An 11,576-nucleotide genomic window follows, 5' to 3' on the forward strand; every position below is an offset into this window, starting at 1 on the left:
CCATCTACCCACCATTTAATCACAGTGTTAAACAAGAATCAAAGAAATGGAAGTTAAGCAATGATACACAGAAGGGCATTAAGCTCTTCTCATCAATTGTTCACAAAGCACTTGGCCAAACAAGCATCTTTAATCCCATTTCCCAAATTGGGAAAGTGAGATAAAGTGATTTAGCTGGATGGAGACCCCTGTTCCCCAAGCCCTAGGCCAGTGCTCCTGCCACTGGACCACACTTAGCTCCAGCAGGGACCGGGGTAGAACCCAGGGCTTCTTATTCCAGATGGCAACACCAAACAATGCTTTCCATCTGTAAGCCCCCCATGCCACATCCCCTCTGTGGATAAGTCATTCGATTAAGAGGTTCCCATTTGAAGACTGAGTCCAGGGTCAAAAAAAGGTTCTTATCAAGCTATGAAAGAATGAGGGGGAAAACCCCCCTCTACATCAGAGCCTATTTCTCCTTCTCTGCCCAGCCACTGGAAAGCTGTGTGTGTGTCATAAGTGCAGGATGAGCGCAGACACAAAAAAGCAGCAGAGTGAAGATTAGATTATGCAAGATTCTTTATAATCCTGATCTCCTTCACATCTCATCTTCTATTTATACAAAATGATGGATGCCTGGTGCAGTCCATTAGCTTTGGTGTCCTTGGCACACGGTCTCATGAGGAGAGGGTTTCACTTCAGACCTTCATGCAGTTGTGGCTCTACTGCTTCCACCAGCTCCCTACCAATCTTAACGAATGAGGTTAGGAATCCCCACGGTATTTGTAATGATGGGGCAGACATATGCGTGAGATTTCTGGAAATGAAAAGCAAATTGAAACTGTAATCTGGACTAATCCTTCCTTGAAAGGCAAGGGGGTTGGATGTATGGTGTCCTGACCTTTACAGTTTCTTTTGTCCTTATAAGCTATCATCTATTCTCAGTTTTAGCCAATACAGGGTAGGAGGGACATGGAATTGACTGTTTTTTATGCCAAAGGATAGTTTTGGATTACTGCTTTGTCTTTCTCACATCATCCCTCTGTTACCCATTGAATGGTGCTCCCTTTTCAATGTCTCTTACATGTTCATTATGAATAATACATTGTTTTATTTAGGTGAAGATGTTGCTGATGAAAAAGCTGAGGGTGGCAGGGTGGTCATTTAAGGCTCACATGCCCAACATGGTCCTGGTTCCAGTTCAAAATAGAGAAATACTGGGAACTCTCATTCCCAAGGTGTATGGGAATGGTAGGCCTGAGTGCAAAGCATGCTGAGAAGGAGTGCCAGGGGCATAAGAAGATTCCCGTAGGAACAGGGACATAGCTTTGGGCCACTTGAGAAGAAACACAGGCTGCAGCAGAGCAAAGGAAGAAGGATCCTCAAGAGAAGTGGAGTGAGGTGTATTGGTTGTTGGCCTTGATGTTTTTATTATTTTGGGGCCAAACGCCAGAGCTTTCAGGAGAGGGAGAGCACGGAGCTCCCTTTTGACCATCAGGGCCCATCAGGTCAGTTTATGCCCTAATAGGGACAGTGGCTTGAGCTTGCCCTTGAGGTCTATTACACCAGAGAGCCTGACTATCTCTGAGTCTTGGTGGTGAGACGGGAACAGGAAAGGCAGTGACATCTGCCCAGGTGAGATGTCAACATCTGCTCAGGAATGGATTCAGAACCCTGGGTCAGTGCGAACGGACCCAGACGCTTGGCATCTCCTCCGTTCAAACCATCAGCTCAGTCCCATATGGAAACTGGAACACGACTTCATAATTTCCATTCTTTAGAGTGCAACTGGCTGGATGTAAATGGGAAATGGGACCAGCAACTTCTTTCAACCTAGCCTTGTTTGCAATCATACACTACAGCGATTGGTGCCAGGCAGGCGTGCACAGACAGCTAGAACTCTATTTTTCTATACTTTAAATAAATTCAGAGATGCCAACAACACCACTACTCAAGGCCACGATTCCTTTTCAAAACAACCGTATGCGCCAATGGCACAACTAAGCAAAAAGGCCCCTTGTCTTTCCTCTCGAATGAATGTCAAGCAGCTATTCACTTTCTCTCTTGTATATCTAGCAACTGAATAGATGCACTTTCTTCTTTTGCTACATTCTAGCAGGGTCAGTGATGTATCACTGCTAATTATAATACTTGTAGAAGTGTCTGGGAACAAACAAAAGGTGATGATGATACTTTGGCTGCAACTAAATCTCTATCGAGCACCTGCATTTCATTTAGTCTAGAGAAAAATTTGGGCAGATCATCTTGAAAGCTGCTAGTTAGAGGAGTGCTGTCTTTCAAATGGAATAGACATCTGCTTAGCTCCCACTTTTTTTTTTCTTTTTGGGAATCTTTTTTCTGTTTAATAGGCTTTCTTAATTATGCATTTTACAATTAATACCAGTACATGCATAATAAAAGACTGAGGAGTGAATACAGAATCTCTCAATACAGAAGTAAGCTCTAGTTTATATGTAAATATTGCAGATCCTCCCTCCATCCTGGCTTAGAGAAGAAAGCTTTCTGATGATTAAACGAAGGTGACAATAATTCCTGCATCTGTCACAATACTGCCTGCTGTTGTATAATGAGCTACAAGAACCAGGTCTCCCTGGTCTTCAGTGCAGACAAAACTTCTATTTGTAAAATGTAATTAATCTTATTCACAATCAGGAACCTCAATGGGCCCATCTACACAAGACACTACAAGCGCAGTAGACTAATTTTACTGTGCATTAGTGCTGTGGGCAAAAACCATGCTAATGTGCAGTAGAATTAGTCTACTGCACATTAGCATCACCTAAAATGCATGCACCAGCGCTACTGTGCGGTAGTGCTGGTTACTGAGCAATGAGCATTTAGTTAGTAACTAAATGCGCAGTAACCACCAGGCAAATAAACTGCTCTAATTTTTATCTGAGCCTAATTTGCACAACACGAACTTTTCCAACCAGGATATCTTACAGCACCTTCAACTCTTCTGTGAAATATGAATTTTCATTTCCACCTAAGAGAAATTTTACAAACTTTGCATTCTCCTATGCCTGAAAAGGGGTGTGTGCACCCGAAAGCCTGCAAATAAAGACTTTTTTTTTGCAAATATCTAGTTGGTCTAATAAAAGATATCACCTCTGCCATGAGTTCTGATTCCTCTTGCCTGTAGACCAATATGGCTACAGTCTGTATCCCAGTAACCACTGCTCATTAATGCACAGTGTTCCCTACTAAACAGGCAGCTACTGCTTCATGGATTGCCCAATATTTTTTCTTTTGATTTTGACTGAGTTATTAAAAGTGACCTAGAGTCTTAACTTTAACAAGACAAAATCTCAGGTATTCCCTACCCTGAGTTGCCCAATGCTTTATGTTTCCTGTGTCTGTTTTGCATAAGCAGTAATCTCACTAAGGATGTGAAGGGGGCCTTTCCACTGTCATTAAGGACTGGGTTTCAATAGTACTAGAGTTATGTGCACACTGCCATCACTGAGTTCAGGACCATCCAAATTCCCTTCAAACTAGCCAGGTAGGGTATCCGTAACAGTCTACCCAGGTCATCTCATTGCTTAGAACAGACTTTAGTATTTGCCCTATTTCTCAGGCAGGGTGTGCAACCTGCATAAAGCTCCCTATTGCTGTGACAACACTAAAAGCTGCTCATAAGCAAGTTAAAGTTGGCTCAGGTATAGTGACTGCAGTGTAGACACACCCTTAGTCTCCAATTTCATTACCAAAACAGGTAGCCAGATCTTTCTGTAGAGCACCTGGGGTATGGGGCTCTTATTGAAAATCCCTCTTTTAATCCCTAAATGGAAGCCAGTCCCTTTTTAAAGCTTACAGATGTTCAGCAATTGAAAATCTGTCCCATAAGAGTCTAGTATTTCTTCCTTTCCAAATGCAACTTAGCAGGGAATAACACTGAAACCATTCAACCTAAAGAGCCTCCCCTTTCAATGTCGTGCTTAGGACAATTCCAGTCATTCAGAAAGGCCCCGATCGTGGTCAGAACTCCATCCAGTTACATGAGAGATGGTCCAAAAGAGCATCCAGTCTAAACATGCAAGCAGCTAAAGCAACATCTGGATAATAACAACCTTTGTCAGACAGGTTCAAGGCTAGGCTTGGCACCCAGAATGACCCTTATCTCTTTTTTTTTTTTTAACTGATAACACTTCTCTCAAATGGTACCTCTGTGAAAAATATTTGGCATGCTGCAAGAGTAAAAAGAAAATCATTAGTCTTGGGGAGGATTTGGTTTCTGCACAATATTGATTTCCAGTTGTGCCTGCATCTATCTAAAAGTGCAAGGCAGAACAGAAAAACAAGTTGGGGAAGAAGTGAAGGTTATTTGAAGAGCTTGAAATGTTAAAAGGCTCACAGTTGAGATTGAAGTAAAGGTCAGGGTGAGGCTGCATTTATGGAGACCAGTCCGTTCCCACACAAAGCTGGGCTGTGGATTGTAACAGAGATGTGTGAATCTAGAGCAAATAAAAAAAAAAAGGGGGGGGGGGGGGGGGGGCATCTTTCAAAAGTCCTTCCCTGAGCTTGCCCATCTGATCTAAAGGTCTGAATTCAGGGGCTGCTAAGATCTTGGCTCTGCTCCCATCTCTCTCTGCATCTGTGGGCAAGTCACCTATGCCCTTATTTTTAAAAGTGACCACTGATTCTTTAGTCCTCAGCTCCTGAGAGCCCAATTTTAGCCTCTCTCCACACCAGCTTGCCTGGCAGCATAATGCTGATTATGCTGACCTGCCTCTCCAAGGTGGCCTGGAGATTAGCTACTGCTTGTCAAGTACTTTGAAGAAAGCAAGTGCAAGTCTTTTTACTTGCCTGTGCAATCAATACAACAGGATATAAGATGATGTCTTTTTTCCCCCTTTGGTTTTGCAAGGTCTTGTATAGCTAAAACCTGTTTGAGCACTACCTACTCTCCTACTCCAAGAGGCATTTCAGTCATTAGTTTGTGTGCATGGTAAAGGCAGGAAGACTAGTTGTATTCAATGGGGAAAGTCATGCCCTGTAATGCTACAGTAAGGTTAAACCTCCAGGCTGGGAACTTCAAATGCACCTAAAGGATTTAGGTGCCCAGACCTCACTGCATTTTAATGGGAGCCCAATTCCTTGAGCTTCTTTTAGAATTCTACCCCAAAACTCAAGTATAGCTTTCAGTATGATAAGGGTCAGAAATGGAGCTGATTTGAAAGCAAGGGCGGTGAAAGGGGGTGAGACAGGGGAAACATCAATGTTTTGACTGATAAAATGAAATTTTGGCTGAAAAATGCATATTTTGATTTAAAAAATGTCACAGCTGTATCTTTTGGAACATGTAGTTCAGGTGTTTTATGTTCCCGTTCTCCATGAGCTATCTGTGTGGACTCCTGTGCTGCACCCCTGCCATCCATCTTGCTAAACCAATGCAATGAACTGTGGTTGTCTCTGCCTACAATGAATCATGGTAGATACTGTCCAGCTAGAGAGCTTGGCCCAAAGAGAAGCTCAGGCCTATGAGGCATCCAGACCACAGGTCCCAGTAGGCACCAGAGGGGAATTTCCAAGCTGAAAACCTTTGGGTTTTGAGTGTAACAAAAAGTTGAACTTTACTGTGGGAAACAAGCATTTTCCATAAGAAAAGGAAAAACAGTTTAGTCAGACCCGCAATATTTGGTCATATAGAAGTGTCAACAGGAAGCTCTCAGCCAGCCCCAGCTCTTGTCAGGGAGCCAGGCTAGCAGAGAGTTGCAGTGCCCTGTTGCTTCGTGGTCTGGCCCATGGAGGTGTGTATATGTGGGTTCACCCTCTTCTTTTCCCTCTTTCAGACACCCTGGGGGAGTTGAGGAGACCAGGCAAGAGGTTGGCCCTGGCACTCCTACAAGGTAATGTTGCTTCATGATCAAAGCAAGACATGGAAGTGGGTGTGGAGGTTGTCAGTGAGAGACTGCAGAACACGGGACCTGGGTATCTTGGAAGCAAAGCATATCCTGGCACAGAGCTCAGTCATTGCCTTTCTGTTCCTCACTGTCTCTTCATAGCATGTCCTATGGCACATGTCAGGACCACACAAAATAGTGGCAGGTTTTATTCCTCCCATGTACATTTTCATGACCATATCTTCTGCTTTGGAGCCATGAAATGTAGCTTTTTGGTGGTCTTCCATAGGGCGGGGGTTTCATGAGCGGAGAAGACATAATCAAGATCACCCCCATCCTGAGTCTGGGACCAGCAGATCAGAAAGGAAGAGAAATAAGTCCCTTTCAGTTCCCAGACAAATGCAGGTGAAGCCTATCTTCTATGGACTCTTCCTCCTAATCCAGATGTTTCAGGAGCCTTGTGTGCTGCTGTCGTTTGACTGTAGGAGTGACTGGGCTTTGGAGGGGCCATGGGGAGCAAAGTAGGGCAGATTTGGTATCACCTTGGCTGTAGGATACTTGTCTACCCAGCCAAGAAAGCAGGCCATGGCCTAGGATGCATACTAGGAAGGAAGGTGTATACCAGTGATCAGAAACTACAGGGTGCTGTGCTTTGTGCAGGGACACCAGCAAGTGAGCTCCAGGTCCTGCAGGAGACTGCACCACCACAGCTCTGATCAAAGAGGATCAGGAGAGGTACAGGTAAACCTTGCTTCATCCTTTTGTACTGGGGGTGAGTGGATGATGACTCCAGTCAGGTGCATGTGTTGGGTGGGGAGATACTGATGATCACAGTCAGGGCCCACAGTTTCTGAGCTCAGATATGGAGCCAAATTTCACAGCTAGCTTTCTGACTAGACTTGCAATGCTGATCCCTGGATGTGTGGTGCCAAGGAGACTGCGCCCACCTGGTCTGCAGATACAGGGAGAATGTCAGCCCACAAGTCCTCTGTGCTCTTGGCTATCTCAAGACTTGAGTGCTGCTTAACCAGTGAAGCTCTTCTGTTGTGTTTTGTTTCCCAGTATCGTTGGATCATCCTCAAGCCCAGACTCCAGGTGCTGGTCATGTCACGGCCTCAGCTTGTTTGGAAGCAGCTCTCTACTTCACACCAGCTGTGGTAACAAGTGGCAGTGGTTAGGAAGGATTAGTCAAGACACCTAGTTGTGCACCTGATGAACCCCATAAAACCAAGGGCTACTCTTCAGAGTTGAGGGAAGACGTTACTATGCCTTGAACACACTACAGTTAAGACCAGCAGCCCCGTGTAGATCACCTCAGTGATGCCATCCAGAAACCATGATGCAACCTCTGGCTCTGTGATAATCAGGAAGTGATGACAAATATCACCTGGGGGGATGTCTTGCTCCCAGTGATTGGGGATTCCTACCCTAGGAAGGGTTTCCTTTATATCAACACTTTAATACAAGATCAGCTTGTAGAGAGAGCTTGCTACATATGACAGCATTAAACGTGTATGCACTTCCTAACCCTGTTGTTGTCTTATTTTCTGTCAGCAGTGATAACCACCTTCAACATTCAAGACACCTCATTTTTGCAAGGGTGGGATGGATATTTTTAATCTGGAAAAGTTTGGGGTGTCAAAAGGCCCAAACTGAAATGTTTGAGCTTTGGATGGAAAAAATGATTGGGATTGCTGGTTTTCCAATAACAATACAAAAATGTTAAGAAAGGCTACACTCCATGAAAACTTGCATTTCAGTGAATATCCACGTGCCTGCTGAAGAAAAAACTTGGAAGGAAAATGTTTGACCAGACCTGGTATAGAACTTCCACTTTGAATTTCTGGCCTTTCAGGCTAAGTACAGACATTAAAAAAACCCGAGAGTAAATTGATTTAATCTTTGCAGGTTTGTCTAACCTGCGTAGATTGAGCTGGCAAGCAGGTGAATAGACATTCACTTTTGGTTCTGGAAATGCAGGCACATGCCTGCAGTGGACAAAGCCAGAAGCTGAGGGGCACTAGAGCAAACCCTCCCTTCTCTTCTGCAGTGGTGGAGGGAAGCTGAGCTGGAGGGGCACGTGGCCAGGCCCTGGCAGGCCTGCGTATGACTGGGGAGGGGTTTAAACCCCTCAGGGACCCCAGCCCGGGTGTGCCTGGAGGGGGAGAGGGAAAGCAGCCCTTGCCAGGCTTTTCGGAGGTGGGGAGGGAGTGTGTCCAGACCCTAGCTGCTGGCTGGCACCAAAAGGTGGAGGAGAGACAGCGGGGGCATGGTGAGAGTAGAGGTGTGGGGCCAGCCCTGCTCTTTGGAGCAGACAGCCCAGCCCAGGGCTGTGGAGCATGCTGGGAAGGTGGGGGACTCTGATTTACCTTAAACCAGGAAGGGGTCTGGGACAAAAGTTCCATAAACTGGTTTGATCTCAATCAGTTAAGTCTGATACTACATTCAACCAGGTTTATCTTAAACCAGTTTCAGCCATTTTGAAACTGGTTTATGTGCACTGAACTTCTGTTCTGTTACAGTTTTTAAACCAGTTTCTGATCACTTAAATCTGTTTATGTATAACCTCTGTCCCTAGCCTTAAAAATTGGTTTAACTCTAACTTAGCCCATATCTACACTTAAAATCTTGACCATTATAACAATGTTGGTATGGGTGTGAATCTTTTTTTTTTTTTACTGAAACACTTATAGAGGTTCAACTGTCAGTACAGGCAGTTAATGCCAGAACAAAGGTGTCGCATACTAACTTAGCTTGTTCCTTTTCCTATGCAGAATAGCAAAAAACCATTGTACTGATAAAATTTTGTTCATCCTATGGTGGCTGGTACTCATTTACTTCTCCTGGCATAGTTTGGATGATATAATTTCCTTGTGTACATGAGCCCTTTGAAGTGCTTAGCTTAGATTTTTTGTTAATGCCTACAAAGTTTTTCTAATAGATGTTTTCTTTCTGAAGCATTTAATTAAGTCTTTGCAAGTGCAGCTTGTTCTTAATGAAGGTTTTTGGTACAGAAACAATAGTGGCATTGGGGTAAAGAAAGTTGTTGCTGAGCCAGAGCTGTTTTCATTTTAGAGCTGATTAGCGGTGGAAAAGAGGACACAGAAGGTGCAGATAATTAGTTATAAGCAGGATCAGGTGAGATAAAAAGGCAGTCACATGCATCTAGGGAGGGCAAACCAGGTGAAGTAGAAGGTTGTACTGGTGAAGGCTGCACTGTATCACAGCTCCTTCTAAAGGACCTGGTCTCTTTGGTGGCCTAACACCATTGTTTTCAGTGGTGCTAGGCTTATTTTATCCCAGCTGATGACCTGGCCCTCTGATGCCTTAGCCTTTGTTTGTATGTTGCCTTTTTTTCTTGGTACTAACTCACAGCTTGAGTGCATAGGCTATATCAGGCTTGCCTGATCAATCCAATTTAGTTCCAGTGCAATAAGAGCATCATTCATCTCAACTGTGTCCCCAGGGACTTCAGAGGATAAATAACACAGCCTGTTTCAGCCAAGAACCTCAATACACATTAGAAAGGGGATGAGTGTTATTAGGATCTTACAAGTGGGGAGCCTGGGGCCCAGAGAAGTGAAGTGACCTGCCCAAGGTCACTGTTTAGACCATGGCAACTCTCACAAGCCATGCCTGAATTCACAACCTCCTGCTCCAAGCAGGTGGTCCTCCTTGCTGTATACACGGGAACTGGGAAGCTAAGACCAAGGGAGATGAACGTGTTTTTCAGTCAAGGTCTGAAATGCAAAATGTGGTGAGTGCAATTCAGGGAGGCTGTCCCACAAGCTGCAAAACAGCACACTTCCCAACAGCAGTATTATAATGCTAGAGTTAGCAGTCGGGACCAGAAACACATACTGCAGACACAGCCATTGTGAGGAAGAAACATATGCAGCCATAGCGCGGGCTCCCCACAAGGACTGTCCCTTGTACAGCCTGGCTAGTGGATGTGGAGGACCAGGACTTGCTATCACTCCACATCTCCCTTTCTTTACAAAGAATAAGGATTACAACACATTATAAATGATAAGGAATACACTATAACCCTTAAAACTATTTATGTAGGGGAGGGTTAGGGCCTCCTAGGTCTGGAACCCCAGATCCCACTTTGTGACCCTGGGGAAGGTTGGGAATCAGATCCACATCTGAATAATGCGGTTCAAGCCCTTCTCTATCTGTGATGAAAATCTCTGTGTGAGGAGCAATGACGGTGGGGGTTAAAGAGAGCAGCCAGCGCTGAGACGGGAGAGGCTATGACAGCTGGAATGTGATGGAGCGGGGTCTCTGAGTGAGGACACGGGTTTGTGAGCAACGCTATGTTAGCTGCATGGGAGAGTAGTGGATTTTGGAGCGAAAGGTTTCCCAAGATGGGGAGAAGGCCGTTCTGTGCCTGGGGACCTCCAAGGAGGTGGATTTCGTGAGAAGCTCTGTTTACGGGATCAGTTGCAGCCAGAAGCTGAGCTAATTGGGGGCGAGTCTGCCATCAGCGAGTGGCTGACAAAGGATTTCTGGCCCATGCTGTAATGTTTGCTGTCTGCACTTGGATTTGTGATGGTCCCCGAAGGCTTCTGGTGGGTGGGAGTGGGAGTTCACTTCACTTCATGATCTTGTTCCCCACCACCAGCCAAAACCGCAGCCAGTTTTATGAGGGAAACAAAATTGGTACTGACAACCTTCTCGGTGCCTCACACACTGACAGCGTGTCACTGGCGTTTCTCCAGGTCTTTGTCTTGCACGCGGTCAGGCCCTCCATGGATGCTGCTTGGCAGTGGCGAGGCCGTAGCTGCGATACGTTCCTCTCGGCATCTCAGAGGTGGCCTGTGAACAACGGTTCAGAGCCGCTCCATGACCTAGCCATTGCATCGGTGTTTCATAGCCATCGCTGTTAGACAGGAGGTTAGGATATCGCTGGAGGGATGCGATGCGGCTTAACTGCTGCAGCCCAGTGCTCCAGTCACTGACTTGACCCTGCCTGACCCCTCCAAGAGACAGCTGGAAGAAGGAAGGATTGTAATACTTCTTCTTTTCTCTTCTTTTTTCCTCCCCCTGCCTCTCTAACAGAGACAAGCATGGGGAGAAGCAAAGGGAAATGAAACAGGTACACAGAAGAAATGACTCCCAGCACAGACAGACAGGGGATTAGTCAAGGCAGCAGGACAGTACAGACCTGTGCGGGCAGCTTAGGATCTGCCTTCCTCCTCACCACAAGATCTGCAAGCAAGGTGTCCTTGGCTTAAATTCTTTATCAGATCTGCCTCAGACTGTTTTCTCTGACATACCTCTGCTTTATCGTATCTTCCTCTGTGTCTGTGAAGAGATAAAGGGATCACGCTGTAGCATAAAGCCGTAGGGAACTGCAGCAAAGGCTTTCATCCCGTGCCCTTCCTTTCCTGTCTCCCCACCATCCAGCTGGCCAGACAGGCCTTGTGCAACTTTCTCTGCGTGCCTTCAACTTACTTCCATCTTGCGGCCCTCTGCTTTCTCCCCTGGGCCCAATATCAGACCTTGCACTGAACCTAAGGGCCCTGTCAGGCAGCAGAGACCAAGCATGCTATTACCCCTGAAACTCCTTCCCCTTCAGCTCCACTCCTTAGAGGTTGCTAATGTCCTGGTCTTTTTGGAGGCATCTAGGCTCCTTCCCTCCTTCCTTCCGCTTCAGCAGGGTGGGAGAAAATGAAAGACGGACCTCTAATAAACAATGAACCAAGGTAAATCATTAAGACCTGC

At 45.6% G+C, this 11,576-nt stretch overlaps 1 long non-coding RNA gene across 1 annotated transcript in view; it reads right to left on the reverse strand.

Moving 5' to 3' along the window:
* Window positions 1-622: 622 nt before the first annotated feature.
* LOC112549335 overlaps window positions 623-11,576 on the reverse strand; it is a 19,796-nt gene continuing 8,842 nt past the window's right edge. Inside the window, exons 3-4 of the long non-coding RNA XR_003092728.1 lie at window positions 11,017-11,156; window positions 623-799 (exon numbers count right to left, since the gene is read on the reverse strand). This is a non-coding gene — a long non-coding RNA (uncharacterized LOC112549335). The remainder of the gene's footprint in view (window positions 800-11,016; window positions 11,157-11,576) is intronic.

The sequence above is a fragment of the Alligator sinensis genome, unplaced genomic scaffold (genome assembly GCF_000455745.1).
Source record: "Alligator sinensis unplaced genomic scaffold, ASM45574v1 scaffold400_1, whole genome shotgun sequence".
In the NCBI taxonomy this organism is placed as follows: Eukaryota; Metazoa; Chordata; order Crocodylia; family Alligatoridae; genus Alligator; species Alligator sinensis.